Source organism: Ovis canadensis, chromosome 11 (assembly GCF_042477335.2).
Source record: "Ovis canadensis isolate MfBH-ARS-UI-01 breed Bighorn chromosome 11, ARS-UI_OviCan_v2, whole genome shotgun sequence".
Taxonomy (NCBI): domain Eukaryota; kingdom Metazoa; phylum Chordata; class Mammalia; order Artiodactyla; family Bovidae; genus Ovis; species Ovis canadensis.
The window spans coordinates 62,195,399-62,213,506 of record NC_091255.1 but is presented as its reverse complement, the minus strand read 5'-3'; the positions used below and the strand labels follow the sequence as shown (position 1 = coordinate 62,213,506).

The 18,108-nt window shown below is 49.9% G+C and overlaps 1 non-coding gene across 1 annotated transcript; it reads right to left on the bottom strand.

Annotated features, from left to right (window-relative positions):
• Positions 1-658: 658 nt before the first annotated feature.
• On the bottom strand, positions 659-790 carry LOC138415581 (small nucleolar RNA SNORA11). Its single transcript, XR_011247330.1, has one exon. It is a non-coding gene; the product is annotated as a small nucleolar RNA SNORA11 (small nucleolar RNA).
• Positions 791-18,108: the final 17,318 nt, after the last annotated feature.

The following is an 18,108-nucleotide window of genomic DNA, read 5'->3' as shown; positions in this document are numbered from 1 at the left end:
TAAAATGTGTAACAGCCATTCTTTTCTTTTTTTTTTTTTTCTACCCTGAGTGTTAAATTTTTTTCTTTGAGAACTTTTTTTAAGTAGTCTTGGATTTACAACAAAATTGACAAGAAGGTTTAGACATTCCCCATGTACCTCCTCCCCTCACATGCACAGCCTTTATCAATAGAGTGGGACCTTTTTTTTTTTTAGCCAAAGATGAACTGCATTGACACATCATAATTACCATGGTTCCCAGTTCATCTTAGGGTTCACTTTAAGTAAATGAGTAGTGTTGCACATTCTATGGGTTTGGACAAAAGTATAATGACATATATCCATCATTTTAATGTCATTCAAAGTATTTTCACCCTCATAGAAACTTCGATACTCTGTGTATTCATCTCTCTGCATACTCCTGGCAACCATTGATCTTTTAATTGTCTCCATAGTTCTGCCTTTTCCAGAATGGCATCTGGTTGGAATCTTTTGTTTTTTTCTTTCTCCTTGAAAAGAGAGGTTTATAGCCTTTCTAAGACCACTCATGGCCCACCCACATGTAGACCTGGCAGGCTCTAGGTGGCAACCTCCCCCGCTAAACCTGGTAGCTTTTCTTCCAATACTGAGCCACATCCCACTGGCCCTGCCCAGCAGCCTCACGTAGGGGCAGGAGGACATGTGTTGGGTATTTGTTCATAGCAAGGCCACACAAGTTTTGCACCCCTCTTCACAAAGAACCCAAGTTCCTGCTGGGTGTGTTGTAAAGAGATGAGCCATTTCTTCAGGCCCCTGGCTCTGAGCGCACCCCAAGCCATTCATTTTTTTGATGTGTGATTTTAAGAAATCACTTTGAAAGAAGAAGAAATGCTCATCTTAAAAAGATTATGCAAATTCAGTAAAACAGTTCGTGTATGAACTAAAATCGGCACTCATAAATAAATACTTCTCATCGCAGTTCACACTGCTTCCCTGTTTTAAATTTTAAGCCCTGACGTGGAGTCACACAATGGCTGAGCTGAAGGAAGTCAAGTTCTGTTTCTTCATCCTTGCAATCCCTGTGCTGTCATTGTTTATTTCTAATCTCCTGTTTAAAAACAGGAAAATGCAATTCCATGGGGGTGGGACACACAAACTGCCCCCAAAGTGATCGCTAGTGACCCCCAAACCCCCATGAACTTACTCCCCAAATGAACATGAGCAGTGGGAACCAACAACACCGCTGGGCTTTTCCCAATGTACTCCCACAAAGAATGGGATGTTTATCAAAGGTTAAGTAATAAAAAAGTGCTAATTCGAAGCTTACAGATATATTATTAAAACCCAACAGTAACAGCCATTGTTTAGAACTTTAGACCCATGAAAAGGTTTTAAGGGACATTTTTGGGAATCACAGGCTGCTCATGATGTTAACAAAAAGCAGAGCGGGCTTCCCCAGTGGTCCAGAGGTTAAGACTCTGAGCTCACACTGCGGGGGCCACAGGTTCGATCCCTGGGCAGGGAAGTAAGCGTGCGGCACAGGGAAACCAAGCAAAACAAGACAAGGCAAAAAGCAGAGCCACTTTTCCCAGCGTTGCTGTTGTTTTCAGAGTGCTTACAGATTGCCACACTTGGAACTGTATGCCCCCGATCCTGGATCTCGCAGGATCCCTCACACTCCAGGAAAAAGGAAAGTTTCCTCTAACACCCCATTACCCCCACTCTGGGCCAGGGGACTGAGGGGCACCCCGAGGCAGCACCCTGCCACACAGCGCAGAGCTGAGATCCCAGGGGCAGAGGCCTGGGGGAGAACAAAAGGCCCCCAGACCCTCACTGAGTTATCAGGTAGAACCCTTGCCCCAGGGCTGCTGGCAAAGGATTTGCAAGAAGGGCCTAGACACAGCTACACAGAGTCCAAGTGGGTCTCCGATGCAGCCTTGGCCCTGAATCGGGAACCTTCTCCCCAGGGACACCCCAGCCCCACTGAGCCTGCCCAGCCTCCCCCACCCTCAGAATCCTTCTGCCTTGGCCTTACCCAGGAGGGACACCCTCAATCAGGAACTCACCCAAGTGGCTGGAAACTGGCCAGTGACTGTCTCCATGGGCAGGTGCCACCCCGAAGCGACTGGCCCTGCACAGTGGGGGGATATGGATGCTTCTGAGCGTGTGACAGTGCCAGGTAGGTGGAAGGATGAGGTCACCAGGAAGCAGAGAAGCAGCAGGAAGGGGAAAGAGGGTCTGGTTCACAGCCTGGCCAAGCCTCCCAGCCCAGCACCTCCAGCCACTGGCCACCTGCTCACAGCCTCCAGGGCCAGGCTAGTCACTAGTCACCATGACCCACGCTCGCCTCCCTGACTCCCTCGGCCTCCTTGTGACCTGTAGCAGATGTGAATTCAGATCCTGCTTCTCTCGGCTGTCTGCCCTCAGGGGACACGCTGGTGAGTGAGTCCGGGGCAAGGAGGGCACCTGGCGCCTGGGCAGGCAATGAGTCATCCTCTCTCTTTCCTCCTCCTGGCTGAATCTATGAGGACGTCCAAATGGAGTGTCCCGAGCGCCCGAGCCCCCTTAGAAACTGTTTTCAGGGTCCCACTGGTAGCTCAAATGGTAAAGAATCTGCCTGCAATGCAGGAGACCTGGGTTCAGTCCCTGGGTCAGGAAGATCCCCTTGAGAAGGGAAAGGCAACCTACTTCAGGGTTCTTGACTGGAGAAGCCCATGGACAGACCACGGGGTCGCAGAGTCAGACACGACTGGGCAACTAACAGTTTCACACTTCCAAGGTGCCCGTGGGGCAGGCAGCTTCGCCCGGAGCTGGGCTGGAGGACAGAGACGGGGAGGAGACGGGAGAGGTGCGCAGGGGAGGGCGGTGCTCAGAGAGGCGGGTTCCCACCCGGTCGGTATGCAAATCACCCGCTGCAGAGAGAAACGATCTTGCAGGAAGGCAGGCGGGGTTCCCAGCGGGAGCCATTTGTCATTTCTATTCCCGACGAGTGAGCAAACAGGGGCGACAGCATCCCCACGCCTCCCTCCCGCCCAGGTAGCCGCACCGGCACAGGTGCCCGGAACAAAGAAGCAGCTCCCTGACCTTCACGTCTCCACATCGGAACACGGGCAGGGGGCGCCTCTCACAGCCTTGAACTTGGGTAACCCAGCACCATTTGTGGAAGAATCCTCCGCAGAGGCCAGGGGAGAGGGCTCTTTGTCTCCTGGAAGGACAATTGAAAACCTCAAGCCTCTCTCTTTAGGCAGTCAACTCTCCGCCTAATTGACAAGTGTGCGTCCCCTGCACAAGCTGCGAAGATTTTCCGTGACGTCAGCAGAGCCCGACAGTGTCTGGGATTCACCTGGGAGGCCTGGCATCGAATGGAGGAAGCGTGGGGCCAGGTCGTGTTCCAGCAAGAATAGTGTAATGCTCAGACCCCACAAGCTCTTTCAGAAATGGTTCACAAAGGGATAAATGGATCAATCAGTCCTGGAGATTTTGAAATCGCCAAACTCCAATCCAACTCACCCCCACCCTTTCGTACTTGGAGCTCCTTGTCCTAAGAGCAAAAGCTTGAGAACATCACACTACTCTCAGAATGTTCTCTGGGAGCGAACTCCAGGCGGTAGTGCTTTAGGAAGAAAGCACTGCCAGGGATGCTGCTCCATCCATGCTTCCAATGCTGGAGAGGATCTCCTGCAGAGGTGATGAGCTGGGCTACTGCAACCCACTCTTTCATCTCAGAGCCTGGTCCATGGTGGGGGCTCAATAAATATTTAAATGAATTAATAAGCAACTGGTCAAAGGCCTTCAGAGGACCACACAGCACAGACTAAACTCTAGAAAGGTCTAAAGCTCTTTGGCACAGTTAGGGACTGATCCCACCACCTTTAGGGTCATCCCAGGTGACGCTAGTGGTAAAGAGCCGGCCTACCAATGCAGGAGACTCAAAAGATGAGGGTTTAATCCCTGGGTCAGGAAGATTCCCCTGCAGGAGGGCATGGCAACCCACTCCGGTATTCCTGCCTGGAGAATCCCATGGACAGAGGAGCCTGGTGGGCTCCAGTCCATGGGGTGGCAAAGAGGACATGGCTAAAGTGACTGAGATCCCACGCACTATAGCCACGGTCCTACTTTGTCCTTTCATTCATTTGTTCACTCACTCATGCATTCATTCTCTCATTAAGAAACATTTATTAAGTGCCCACCGTGCTCAGCACTAAACAATGCCGATTCTCATTAGGTCCTAGGTTGCCTCGAGCAGGAGCCTTCACACTGATCCGTCAGCTCTCCACAGCCAATGACTTGTCCTCAGGAGCCAATGCCCTGAAGCTCTGGAACAAACCAGGATGTTGTTGGGTCCTGCTGACGTCATGGAAAATCTTAGCGGCTACGCTCAGGACATGCACTCGTCAATTAGCTGTGAGTCCACACGCCAAAAGAAAGGTCTGAAGTTTCACACTGCCCTTCTAGGAGACAGGTCTTGGCTGATAGCCAGCATTGCCCGGCCACCTCGTCAGTGCGGCCCTCCCTGCTCCTGGTGGTAAGAGGCTGGGTACATTTGTCAGTTCTCACTTGAGGTCCTCATCAGAACACTCTGAGGTCAACTCAACCCAGACTCCTTACCACCAAAATTTGGTTAGGGCTTCCCTTGTGGCTCAGCTGGTAAAGAATACGCCTGCAATTCGGGAGACCTGGGTTCGATCCCTGGGTTGGGAAGATCCCCTGGAGAAGGGAAAGGCTACCTACTCCAGTATTCTGGCCTAGAGAATTCCATGGACAGTCCATGGGGTTGCAAAGAGTCGGACACGACTGAGTGACTTCCACTTCCAGATTTGAATCACCTCAATTCAATGTCACGTATTAAATACCAACGACACACAAAGTGGCTTCCCCAGTGACTCAGCAGTTAAAAATCCTCCTGCCGATGCAAAAGATGCAGGTTCAATCCCTGGGTCAGGAAGATCCCCTGGAGGAGGAAATGGCAACCCACTCTAGTATTCTTGCCTGGGAAATCCTGTGGACAGAGGAGCCTGGTGGGCTACAGTCCATGGGGTAACAAAAGAGTTGGACACTACTTAGCAACTAAACAGCAACCATGCCCAAGGCACTCCATCAAAAGTTCCCGACACTACAAGTGTGATCAAAGACTTGGTCCCTTCTCTTCGGGGGCTGGAAACCTGGAGGCAGAGACAAACATCATCGCCAGTACCTGTAATGCAAAGTTGTGAGTTGGTGCCATGAAAGGAGACAGGGTACAGTTGTTCCCTGAGCATATCCTCTGCCCTGGCCCCTGCACCAGCCATCCTGCAGGCAGCAGGCGGGCCTTCACGCACCTGCACCAGCTCCACGAGGCAGCGCTCACTGTCTCTACTTTACGGGTGAGGATGCGGAGGCTCCAGAGGCCAAGGACACGTCAGAGGTCTTACAGCTGGTAAGGCCCACTGACTTGAACTGCACCTTGCTGCCTGGGAAAATTGATGACTCCATTGGCGGGAGTTTGGGACATGGCAGGGCAGGTGAGCCACTGTCTGCTGGGTGAAGAAAGGCTGTGTTGATGAGTCTTAAGCCTCAGGAGTAAGGTCCAGGCTGGACTGGAAAGCTGGGGAGGCCCAGGAGTGGCCAACCGTCTCAGGGGCAGTTGAAGAATCAGGGAGAGGAGAGAAAACATGAGGGGAGCAGATCTTGGGGACAGAAACCCAGCTGTGCTGTGGCCAGAGCAGAGAATGGGGGGAACGAGGGGGGAAAGCAGGGAGGGTGGAGGTCAGGGCGATGGCACAATCGTCACACAAGGGGCGGTGAGGTTGGAGACACAGTCAGGGTGCTGCCATGATGGAAAGAGAAGGGAAGCAGGGTCAGCTGATGATGGCGATGGCGGAGTGGCTTCAGCGGAAGAAGGACTAGGACCCTGGGCAGCCGTCAGCCTAGAAGTATCCATGGGAGGGGGCTGTCCAGGAATCTCTTTCCATGGGGGTGTAAGTGTGGGGCGGGACAGAGGTACAGATGGGATGGGGGTACAGGGGTCCTAGAGGGAGATCCAGGTTGGCGTGAATTCAAGAAAGAGGTTCATGAAAAAAAGGAAAAAAGAGAGAGAGGTTCATGGCACCTTCCAGGAAAGGCCGAAGGATGTGGCAGGAAGCCCTCAGCTCAGAATGAAAGGGGCTTGGAAGGGGCCGGCAGGAGGCTGGGATGGGGCAGTGGAGGAGGACCAAGGTGGGGGGGGGGGGTGCACCAAAGGAGTTTGAAATGAAACGAGACCACCGCACCCATCCCCAGCATCACGTACTGCCTATGCAGATCGTGGCATGTGGAGCTGGTCAGATGCAGGCCAGATGCCCCGACCATGCAAAGGCCATGTTGCCGAACGCTCTGCCAGCACCGATCGAGCTGTCCATAGATGGTGAGCTCGACAGCAGCAGTCACAGCCCGCTTGCAGGAAATAAACCTGATGCTTTGGTAGCAACGATGAAGAAAAATAGCAGGGTGCGGGGAGGACAGTAGGAACAGGGAATGGGGTGGGATAGAAATTTGCATTCAAGGAACTGAAGAAAGGTCTTCTTCCTCCTGGAGCGAGCACCCCACCCCCCAGAGGTTGGCTTTCCTGAGTCTCCTTCCACCTCTCCTCTCGGGGGTGCAGGCTGGCAGGCACACCCCCTCCTCCAGCGGGTGTGAAATGTGCTAAGGCTAGTGAGCCTCCACTCAGGGAATCTGGTGGGGTCGCCTCTTCTCCCCCTCACTCCCCAGCCAGGGGTCTGACCCCTGGGGTTTTATCTGAGCCTGGTCCCCGCAGGTGGCAGCAAGGCCCAGCAGGGCGGCCTGCATCCCACTGAGAACTCATTCTCTGATCCTGCCTCCCTTCCTGCTTTGAGAAAAAGCACCTCCGAACGCTAAAGCTTTTTTTCAGCTCCAAGTTTAAAGAGGTACAGAGGCAGGACCATTCTCTCTCAAGCATCCTGACCTACAAGGAGGCTGGATATGGTGGGAGGGGAGCCAGGCAGAGTCTGAATTCAGGGGCCTCTCCAATAAGACGCTACCAGCACCATCCTCCCAGCTGGGTTAAGCAACCTGCTCAAGCCCCCTCCCTTCTCTGTCCCTCCTCCCCTACCTCCCCATTACTCTGGCCACCAGCTCCTTCCCTCCCAAGCCTCAGTCTGTTCTCATAGCCTCCAGAAGTCTCTTCGTGTTCGTTTGATGCTATGGCATGGTTGGTGGAGATGATAATTACTGCGTTAGCCCAGTGGCCTGAAGAAAGATTGGGATGCGGGGGTTGGGGGGGCAGTGAACAGAGAAGAGGGGGAAAGGAAGGTTTTTTATTAAATGCAGATGTTTTAAAATCACTGTAATTAACTGGAATAGACACCACGAATCACAGGCATAAAAGCTAAATGGCCTTTTGTTTTAACTGTTTGTCACATATTTAAAAGGTCATTGGAGAATAGAACACACAGACATGTTCTTCCTGTTTGCTTTTGCCTGGCAAAGACTTCCTTTGGGCCTGTGTGTGGACACACACCCTCGATGAGCCGAGCCTGAATGGGTCTTGACTGGAGGGGTGTCGGATCTCCCTCCTGCAGCCACGGAAGGCTTCCTCAGTGGCCGTGGCACTTGGGTCACCAGCGGCCACACGGCAGGGAGACCCTGGTGGACAGGCACTGAGGCCCTGCTGTCTGCCTCGGATCACAGTGCAGGGGGCGGATCCACGGAGACACGCTGCTCCAAACCCTTCCTGTTCCAGGAAATAAGTCGGAGGACAGATGTTCCCTTTTGAGGTCAGACTCCCCCTTTCTCCCTGGGGCGCTGGGTCACTTTTCCACCTGGACAAGTGGCTTCCCTATTTCCGGGCTCAGGAATTAGGCGGGGTCAGGCTGTGACTAGGCAGGCAGAGGTGCTTCGTGATGAGCATTAGAAAGGTCCCCTTGGCCAAACACCTTTTCCCATCTCCTTCGGGTCTGGACTCAAAACACTCCGGAAAGCTGGGGCCCAGGGCTTGCCTGGGCCCAGGCAGCAGGGGCAGGGGCGGCAGGGAGGGAGCTTTTCCGGCATCTCTGGGCCTTCATGAACTGTCCTCCCAGAATTGCCCATATGGGGCTGAACCACTGCAACCCCACCCTTTTCCAGAAGAACCTCCCCCCTTATTTGTCACACAGTCCACAGCTCTGCTGCTGGATGAAGCTGGGGTTCTGAGAACTGATAGCCAGGTGCCCACCTCCAATCAGGATGCCAGAGCCCCCCCGCCTCCTGCCTGCCCACCCCACACACCCGCGTCCCACCAGCGCAGCTGAATTTTCCCTCTCTGGCTGTCCTCTGTCTCCAGCCCCCTCATCAGAGCAGTCAGTAAAAAAGGAAGTGATCAGGAGGAGAGCGATCAGGAAGGCGCGGCTCCACAGATCTTGGAGGAGGCTGGTGATGGAGATGCTCCCAGAAGTGCTGCTGGAGCCAGGAACCCCTTCCCCTGGCCTCCGCGTCAGGGCGCTGGGATCACCAGTGTGGTGGTGAAGGTTGCAAGGTAGCTACGCAACCTGAGTCCAGCAGGGACCCAAGACCCCTGAGAACTGGACCCAGAGGCACTTCCAGACCCAGTCCCCAGAGGGAGTGTCCTTCTCCAGGGCAGGCTGGTCATTTTAGTGTGGTCAGGGGAGCCACCCAGGTGTCTAGTTTCCAGGTCAACTCCCAGCACTGCCCTCCCCTCTCCTCCTCTCCCTTCCCTCTCCCCTCTGCTCTGCCACCTGGGCAACGCCTTTCTGCCTGGGACTCTCCAGGTCAGTGGCTTTCCAGTCTCCTTGGCTAAGACCCACCATAAGAGACGGATGACACCATATGACCCTAGAAACCCACACGCAGACAAGTGTATATAAATAACCAAGACAAACGCGTCACGTCACAAAGATCTCGCCCTCACAGACGCCTCCCACACTGATCTTTTCTCTTCTCTTCAGTTTTTCCATTTCTAATGTAATTTTTTCTTTTCTGTTTGTATTTTTCACAGCCCACAAGCTGTATTTCACCCCCGAGTGGACCTCCTCTCACAGTTTGAAAGCCACCACGCTAGGCCACCTTCATGCTCTCAGTGAAACTAGTTTCAGCGAGCTGGCTGGAGTCAGGCAATGTTGTTGCATGCAAAAATCTCCCTGGTCTTGTTTTGAAAAAAAAAAAAAAAAAGTATTTCTTTGGCTCTCCCAGGTCTTAGTTTCAGCATTCAGGATCTTCAATCTTAGTGGGCCCCCCTGCATTGAGAGCTCCGAGTCTTAGCCACTCTGGACCACCAGCGAAACTCTGCTCTTCCTTTCTCGCAGCCCAGAGCAAACATCCATGAGAGGGTTCTTACCTGACCTTTGATATGTCACACCAACCTTCCTTTCGTACTTCCCTTATGGTTGCCTTTTTTGGGGGGATCTCTAGTCTCTGTCTATTCCCTTTCTCATGATTTCCTCCCAGTTTTCCAAACTCTAAAAGCTTCTCTGATATTCAGAGAACAGGACTTGGGTCTCCACGACCTTGAGAGATGATGGCCAAGAAATCCAGTTTATTTCAATTTAAAGAGTCCACGTGCATGTCAAACCAGCAAAGACATCTCCCAAATTACATGAAGAGTTTCACGAGAAGGAAAGGAGCCGAATTGTTTTCATCATTTATTTATTTCTTTGGCTGCATCGAGTCTCACTTGCAGCGCACAGAATCTTTCCTTGTGGCGCTCCGGCTTCTCTCTCGTTGGGGCGCCGGCTCAGTATCTGTGGCACGTGGGCTTACTTGCCCTGCAACATGCGGGATCTCATTAATAGTTTCCCAACCAGGGATCGAACCCTCGTCCCCTGCACTGGAAGGTGGATTCTTAACCACTGGACCACCAGGGAAGTCGCTCTGGATGTTTATTGAACAGCTACCATATGTCCTAAGCTTTCTGTGAAGTTCTAATGGGCATCGTCTCATACTCACAGGTCTCAATAACCTGTTAAACAGGATCTTATTTCCACTGTTCCAACAGGAGACTCAGAGAAGGGAAGTCAGTTACCCATGGCCAAGAGGCAGAGGGATTTGGGGTGGGGGTGGGGCGGATAGGCCAGATAGCAAAGTTCTGTTTTTCTGCTGGAAAGGTTGTTTTCCCAGAGGAGGTCATCAGTGCTGAACAGGTCTCCAGGCAAACAGGGATTGTTTCACTGAAAGTGCGTAGACCAGCCTTTCCTACCCATCCCTCTTCGGTGTAAATTTCCAAGCTGAAACCAGGGAGAAAGGGATGGAGGAGGGAAAGGAAAGAAACAGTGAAAAAGAGAGGCAAAAACAGACAAAAATAGACAATGAAGACGAATCACACCTTTTAAGACTGCATTTTCTCCATTTGAAAATAAACATGTTTTTCACTTTGTAATGTTCTCAAAAGGGAGGTACATTTTATGATCAATGTCAAGAGAAACTTGTCAGTGGATGGTACATTTTACAATCATGGTGAATTAGAAGTGGAGGGACATGGGGACTGTGGTTCCAGGTTAATCCTGAGGCTCGCAAGATGGACATAACCCGGGGCAGTTTATACTTCTCAGTCAGTTCAGTTCAGTCGCTCAGCCGTGTCCGACTCTTTGCAACCCCATGAATCACAGCACGCCAGGCCTCCCTGTCCATCACCAACTCCCGGAGTTCACTCGGACTCACGTCCATCAAGTCAGTGATGCCATCCAGCCATCTCATCCTGGGTCATCCCCTTCTCCTCCTGCCCCAAGTCCCTCCCAGCATCACAGTCTTTTCCAATGAGTCAACTCTTCGCATGAGGTGGCCAAAGTACTGGAGTTTCAGCTTTCTTCCAAAGAAATCCCAAGGCTGATCTCCTTCACAATGGACTGTTTGGATCTCCTTGTAGTCCAAGGGACTCTTAAGAGTCTTCTCCAACACCACAGTTCAAAAGCATCAATTCTTCGGCGCTCAGCTTTCTTCACAGTCCAACTCTTACATCCATACATGATCACTGGAAAAACCATAGCCTTGACTAGACAGACCTTTGTTGGCAAACTAATGTCTCTGCTTTTCAATATGCTATGTAGATTGGTCATAACGTTCCTTCCAAGGAGTAAGCGTCTTTTAATTTCATGGCTGCAGTCACCATCTGCAGTGATTTTGGAGCCCCCCCAAAATAAAGTCTGACACTGTTTCCACTGTTTCCCCATCTATTTCCCATGAAGGGATGGGACCAGATGCCACGATCTTCGTTTTCTGAATGTTGAGCTTTAAGCCAACTTTTTCACTCTCCTCTTTCACTTTCATCAAGAGGCTTCTAGAGCAGCTCAAAAATACAGAGGACTTTTCCTGTTTGCTGTCAGAAGGCTCTGTGTAATCTAGTCATCACACTGATTTATGGGGAAGAAAATTAGGGCCCCACAATTAAATTTTATTCGCACAATCTTACGTATCTATTTTTCTTTTCTTAAATTAATGCACTTTTTAAAGTCTTTATTGAATTTGTTACAATATTACTTCGGTTTTATGTTTTGGGTTTTCCGGCAGGAGGCATGTGGGATCCTAGCTCCCTGACTAAGAAACTCCCACCCTCTGCACTGGAAGGCAAGTCTTAACCACTGGACTGCCAGGGAAGTCCTGCTGTTTTCAAAATGTACGTTCCCAGCAGTTTGAGAGGCTTTCTCTTTATTTTGTTTTGTTTTGTTTTTTTTTGGTTTGGCTTAGTTTGGTTTTGTTTGCTGCAGCAATTAACCTAATAAACCACCATTTCATTACTCTGGTAGATTAACTACTTCAGAGAATATCAGATAAACATGGTGTTTGCATTCAAGCGTCTTCAGAAGCCAGGCCGAACAATGGGGTGGTTTTACCAGTGCAATCCTGGTAATTAGAGAAAAGAGGCCCCTCAGGTAACTGCTGAGAAAGGTCCCTTAATTTGACCCTGTTTCACACAGTCCAATTTTCAATAAAATGAGGCACTTGAGCACTGTCTCTCAGGAAATCACCTCCGAGTCTGTAATCCCTACATCTTTCAGGGCATTATTCCATCTAAAGTCCTCCCTTCTGATCTGTCTGCATCAAATCAGTCATCCCCTTTCAGCTAGTATTTATCCAGGGACACTCCTAGACTGGCCTTCACGCCCTGTGACAACATCTTCCTCTTTCGCTTGGTACCTCCCTTCTTACCATCATTTTTGATAATCTGCTTGAACCTGCTTCTCTTTCTGATTGTCAGTGGGAACCCAAAGCAGGGTTTGATGGTTTATTCATTATTTACTTATTTATTTATTGAACGGCATTTCTATTGCAAACACATTTTTTTGCCAGAAGCAGAAGAAAAATGTATCCCAGCTCCTCACCGTCAAACTCCCCTCCCTTGCTCCACTCTGATAATGCGGTATATACATTCTTGTGAATCCAAAACCACCCCTATTTACTGCAAAATTTCCTCCCCAGGCACTTTAGTGCCAGGTTTGTTTTTTTCATCCCCATCGTTCCCTCTCTGAAGCTTGATCTGGCAGTCCGGGACCAGACAACAGAAAATGCAGCCTTCCATCAGGCAGAATTCCCTTCCGACAGAGCATAAATTTTTCTACTCTAGAAGAGGAAATGCTGTGTCCCAGGAGATGCTGCGCTCCTGAAGGCCCCTATGCAGCCTTCAGAGCTTACTGGTTTGTGTTCGCACCTGCAATCTCTCATCCAGGCTTCTGGAGTCACTGGGCGTGGGTATCAAGGAACACATCAGGGATTCAAGTCCCGCCCTGTGGGGTCAGCCCCCTAGTCCTATGCTGCCTCCTGCCTCACACCATGTACTCTGGGAATGCTCACAGCTTCCAACCTTTAACTCAGAAGATTCCTGCAAAATTCAGCTCAGGTACCTGTTCCTCCTGGGAACCTGCCAGAGCCCAGGTTCACCTGCAGTCATCTATCTGTGATGACTGTTCAGACAGGAGGCTCTTCAAAGACAGTGTAAGGGAAAAGCGGTCCTTTAGCTGCAGATTTCAGAAAACCAGTTCAGTGGGATTAAGCACAAGAAAATGTGTTGACTCCAGAGACTGAAGACAGGGCTGGCTTTAGATGCGCTTGATCCTGGAGCTCACACAATGTTATCAAGACTTGTCACTGCCCATCTCTGCTCTTAACTCCCTTGGCTTGATTCCCGGATGGACACTCCCCCCATATGGTCTCAGCTTCATATACAAGGGAGGACGACTCCGGTTTCCCAGTAGTTCGAATAAAAATAATGGCATAGCCTTGTTTGGGCTTGATGGGCTTTACTTGATCAGAGATCCAGCTCACTACCAGTCCAATAACTGGGAGGATGAGATGTATGTTTAGACTGCAGAGATTCTCTAGAATCCTATAACAATAATAACTACTCATTGTTAGTCATTAAAAGGAGGGGGTGGGTCCTTAAATAAAAACTGGAGTGACTATTATCACTACAGGGAAAGCAGAGTTGAACCTCAAAATCCCCAATGCCTACTGCTGCAGGCAGGGACTGCACGGATCCACACTTGCTCAAAAGAGAACATTTTGAGAATGTAGGAAATTATTTTTAAAAAGTAAAAGTTATCAATAATCTCACCATCCAAGACAACAGTTATTAGCATTTTTGGGGCTTTTCCTTTCAGTTTTTTTCCTATATGCAGGCAATTTTATGTAGCTGTGGCCATATTATCTATCTATTTAGATATCCAGATACCTAGATATCTAGATATTGTATTTTTTATGACCGTACCACTTGGCATGTGGGATCCTAGTTCCCTGACCAGGGATTGAACCCTTGCCCCCTGCATTGGAAGCACAGAGTCTTAACCATTGGACCACCAAGGACGTTCCATATTATCTATATAATTGATGTCTTCCTTTTTTCCACTAACATTTCACTTTTCTAACTCAACCTACAGCTTTTGTAAACATTTAACAGCTGCATAATAATAACTGATATATATTGATCTATTTATTTTTTAATGGATTGTTTTTTAAACATACGCTATTATAAAAACACAACTTGAAGCATTTTTAAAATTGCAAATTGGGTATGAGGTCATTCTTTAAAAAGTGGGTGATCCTCTGACCTCAAGAAACCATTCCAGGGAATCCTAGAGTTCCTAAAACTCTCCCTCTGTCTGGGGCTTCCCTGGTGACTCAGATGGTAAAGAATCCACCTGCAATGAAGGAGACCCAGGTGTTGTCCCTGGGTCAGGAAAATCCCCTGCAGAAGAGAATGGCTACCCACTCCTCTGTCAGATTCTCTATAGAACTGTGTTGAGGACAGTATCTTTTGTCTGGTATTTTGAATACGCCCATCTTTGTCCAAGGAACCATACTCGGCTCTCTGGTGATAAATTTATCACAGGAACATGGCTGCCCTCCTAAAATTCTCTTCAGGGAACAATTTTCCAAGGTCTAACATGGTGCCTAATTGACAACTTTCTTTAATGGGCTGGGATGATAACTCTTTCTTATTTAAGCCACAAATGATGATTAATGGAGTTCGAACAGGACAGTATCTTCACTTTATTCTCACCTTCATTATTTTAATCTTTCTCTGAATGATTGTCTAATGGATCTCTATTGCTATAAAGGTCCGTGAATGGTGGGTGGATATCTATAAATCCCTCCAAATCACAAGAGTTCCCTCCACTTGATTAAGGAGGGACAGATTCTTTGAAAAGTCTGTCCAACCCCGGGATGCAGGGTGCTCACAACTGGGAGAAATGGGCCTTAGGTTCAGCTATAAAGTGGCCAGGTGCCCAGAAAATCACTAGAATGGCTCTGAATTAAGTTACATTGACTCCTTGTGGGGCGGTGGGGGTCGGGGGGGGAGGGTTGTGGGGATGAGAAGCAAAGATTGAACTGACAATTTGGAGACTGTCAGGACACAAAAGGTTGTGAGGAATTAATAATGAAGTTGTTGATGGACCCATTCAATCATTCAGCATTTTACTGAGCTCCCTGGTCTGTGCCAGGCATTGTGCCAGGCACTGGGAAATCAAGATTAACTGGAACGGCCCCAAACCTCCGGAATCTCACAGCCTCCGTGGGGGGAGGAAAAAAATCTATCATCCAACAAGGACCATCTGGAGCAAGGTAATGTTCTAGTGACATAAGACAGCAGGACCCTGCGCATGTAAGGACCTCACCCTTGGTTTAATGATTTGCTGGTGGGCGTCTCTACCCTTCAAATTCATTCATTCTACAAAGATTTATTGAGGGAGGGCTTCCCTGGTGGCTCAAATGGTAAAGAATCTGCCTGCTGGATTCTGGAGCAGAATGCTGGAGATGTGGGTTCGATCCCTTGGTTGGGAAGATCCCCTGGAGAAGAGAATGGCTACCCACTCCAGTATTCTTGTCTGGAGAATCCCTGGGACAGAGGAGCCTGCTGGGCTACAGTCCATGGGGTCACAAAGAGTTGCATACGACTGAGCGACTAACACTTTGACTTTTGCTTCTCTATCGTGTGCCAGACCTTCTGCTGGGCACTGAGGACAAGATAGACACACATTCAGGACAGGCCCCAGCAAGTAACTACGTAAAACATACAGGGTATCAGGTCGGAGTAGATGCCAGGGAGGAGAGCATGGCCGAGGCCAAGGGGAGGGTGATCCTAGTCAGTGGTCCGTGCAGTCTGAAAATATCAAGGGCCCATCTACCACCTCAGACACCAGGGCCATGGTGCTGGTTAATTTTACACATCAGCTTCTCTGGTTTACACTAAGATGCCCCACGGTTGGGTCAAACGCCAGTAGAGATGTTGCTCTGAAAGTACTTTTCAGATTTTTTTTTTTAAATGTGATTAACATTTCAACCAGGAGGCTTTGAGTAAAGGAGATGACCCTCCTCCAATCAGCTGAGGGACTTCAGAGGAAAAAAGAAAAAGATTCAGGTTTCCATGAGGGACAAGTTCTGCCTCCAGATTGCTTGCAGATGAGATGGGAACATCTTCCCTTACCTAACTCTTCAGCCTTTACCAGCTTTACCGGATTCTTTACCAGCTGAGCCACAAGGGAAGCCCACCCAACTCTCCAGCTGCTGCAGAGTTCAAACTTGCCAGCACCCCCCACCTCAGTCACCTGAGTCAGTCCGTTAACGAACCAACACAGGATTTGCTCGCCCCGGGCATCGGAAAGCCAACCCACTGACAGCAGTTTGTGGTGAAGGAAAAGCGCAGCATTTATCTCAGGGTGCCAAGCAAGGAGTCCAGAGCAGCTAATCCTTAAGAGACCCAACTCCCCAAAGGCTTTCAGGGTGAGAGAGAGGGTTCGGGGTTTGTGTGATCAGCTTGTTGATGTTCTTCTGATTGGCTGGTGGTGAGGTCATCAGGAGTCAATGTCATCAACTTTTGGGTTCCAGCCTTTCTGGGGTCTCCGTGCCTGTGGGCAGCGTACAGTTGACTTCTTCCACCTGGTGGGGGTTTCAGTAGCTGCAAAATAGCCTCAAGGACGTGGTTCAGAATATTATCTATGGCCCTGGAGGAGGAACTAAAAGTCCTTGACTTTGTTTAACGTCTAAACTATTATTGTTTTGTCTTGCTTGACTGTTTTCCTTTCTCTCTGCATTTTCTCATTTCTCTGATTACATTTATTCTTTGACTAAAGTGTTTCTACAGACAAAAGGCAGGCGGAGGACATGGCTCGGGGAGAAGGAGTCTTGTTCTGGGATGGCCATGGGGCTTTGCTCAGTTACAGTTCCTCAGTAGGAGCTTCCCTTCCAGTGGCTGAGACTCTGTGCTCCCAATGCAGACAGCCTGGGTTCGGTCCCCGGTCAGGGGTCAGGGAATGAAATCCTGCATGCTTCAATAAAAAAAAAAAAAAGGATCCTAAGTGCCACAACTAAGACTCAGATCCTTAAAATAAATCTCTTTCCCTTCTGCCCCCCCACCCCTTTCTCCCACAGATTCTCTGCCTCTCAGAACACTGACTGATACAGCAACGCACAAGGCATGGCCACGGGATCTGCCGTCCTGCCCTTTCCCAACCTCACCAGCTGCCAGAGTCGGGACACAAAGGGACAACAGCTGCTGAGCCCCAGGCTGCACCTGGAGACCCCCGCCTCCAAGTTTCCGCTGCAAACAGCTGGGGAAACTGCTGCCACCTATGCCAATGGCCTGGCCACAGGTGCCTTCATATCTCCTCATTCAAGGACCCCGTGGGGTGGGAGCCCACACATCATGCCTCCCAAGTCCTCTGGACCATTTGTGGGAAAGAAGCTCCCTCTCCCTCTTGCTCTCTCTGTCTTCCTCCTCTCTCTGATGGCTGCCATCTTTGGTTTGAGATGGACCCGCGGTAGAGGTTCTCCATGGCTGGTACTGTGGCAGGTAAGACTCTTCCACTGTGTCCAATACAGTCTTGCCAGCTACCCATCACTGCACATTTGGCCCCACACCCGAAATCCCCAAAGAGCTTGCTGCTGCAGCCATTTGGATGACATATAATAAGGTCTTTTAGTGATAAGTACAGGAGTCTCCAAAGAATTTTTTTGCTGGGACGTAAAGCTCGGCTCCTTTTTTTTTTTTTTTTAGTACACTGAAACGCGTGTCATTTCCCCAGAATGCCGCTGTCTTCTGGGAACAGACACAGAGGCCCATTGTCTACACTGCCAATTAGGAGCCAGGATTGACCCCAACACACAAAGGCCCGGCTGTGCCCAGTGGCTAAAGGAAGTGTGCTGATTCTTCTGACACGGGTCTCTGGACAGAGGAGCCTGGGCTAGTCATTGATGGGGTTCCGGGAAGTCGTTCACTCCTGCTCAGCTAAGCTGTTGGGGGGGTCAGGAGCAGTGGATTGTAGGGCTCCATACTGGTCCCCAGGACAGCATCCAGTGGGCTTTCCAAGGGCAAGTCAGCCCTGAGGTCAGGCAACATCGCCTCCATGCAGAGCTGGAGAAGGAAGTCAGATCACCAAGAGGCAGCAGGAAAACTGAGGCTGCCCAAGGCTTCACCTGCTTTAACAGTGAAGACTCAGGGAAATAAGATTTTTCTCCAGTAAATTCAGCAGCCACTGACATCTGTTCTTCAGGGGTAAGTTCCCATCTTTTAACAGGTGGAAGAAAGCAAAGAAGATGCTTTTTCTAAAACACCAGGACTTCCCTGATGGCATAGTGGATAAAAATCCCCCAGGCAATGCAGGGGACACAGGCTTGATCCCTTGTCTGGGAAGATCCCACATGCCGAGGAGCAACTAAGCTCATACACCATAACTACTGGGGCTACGTTCTAGA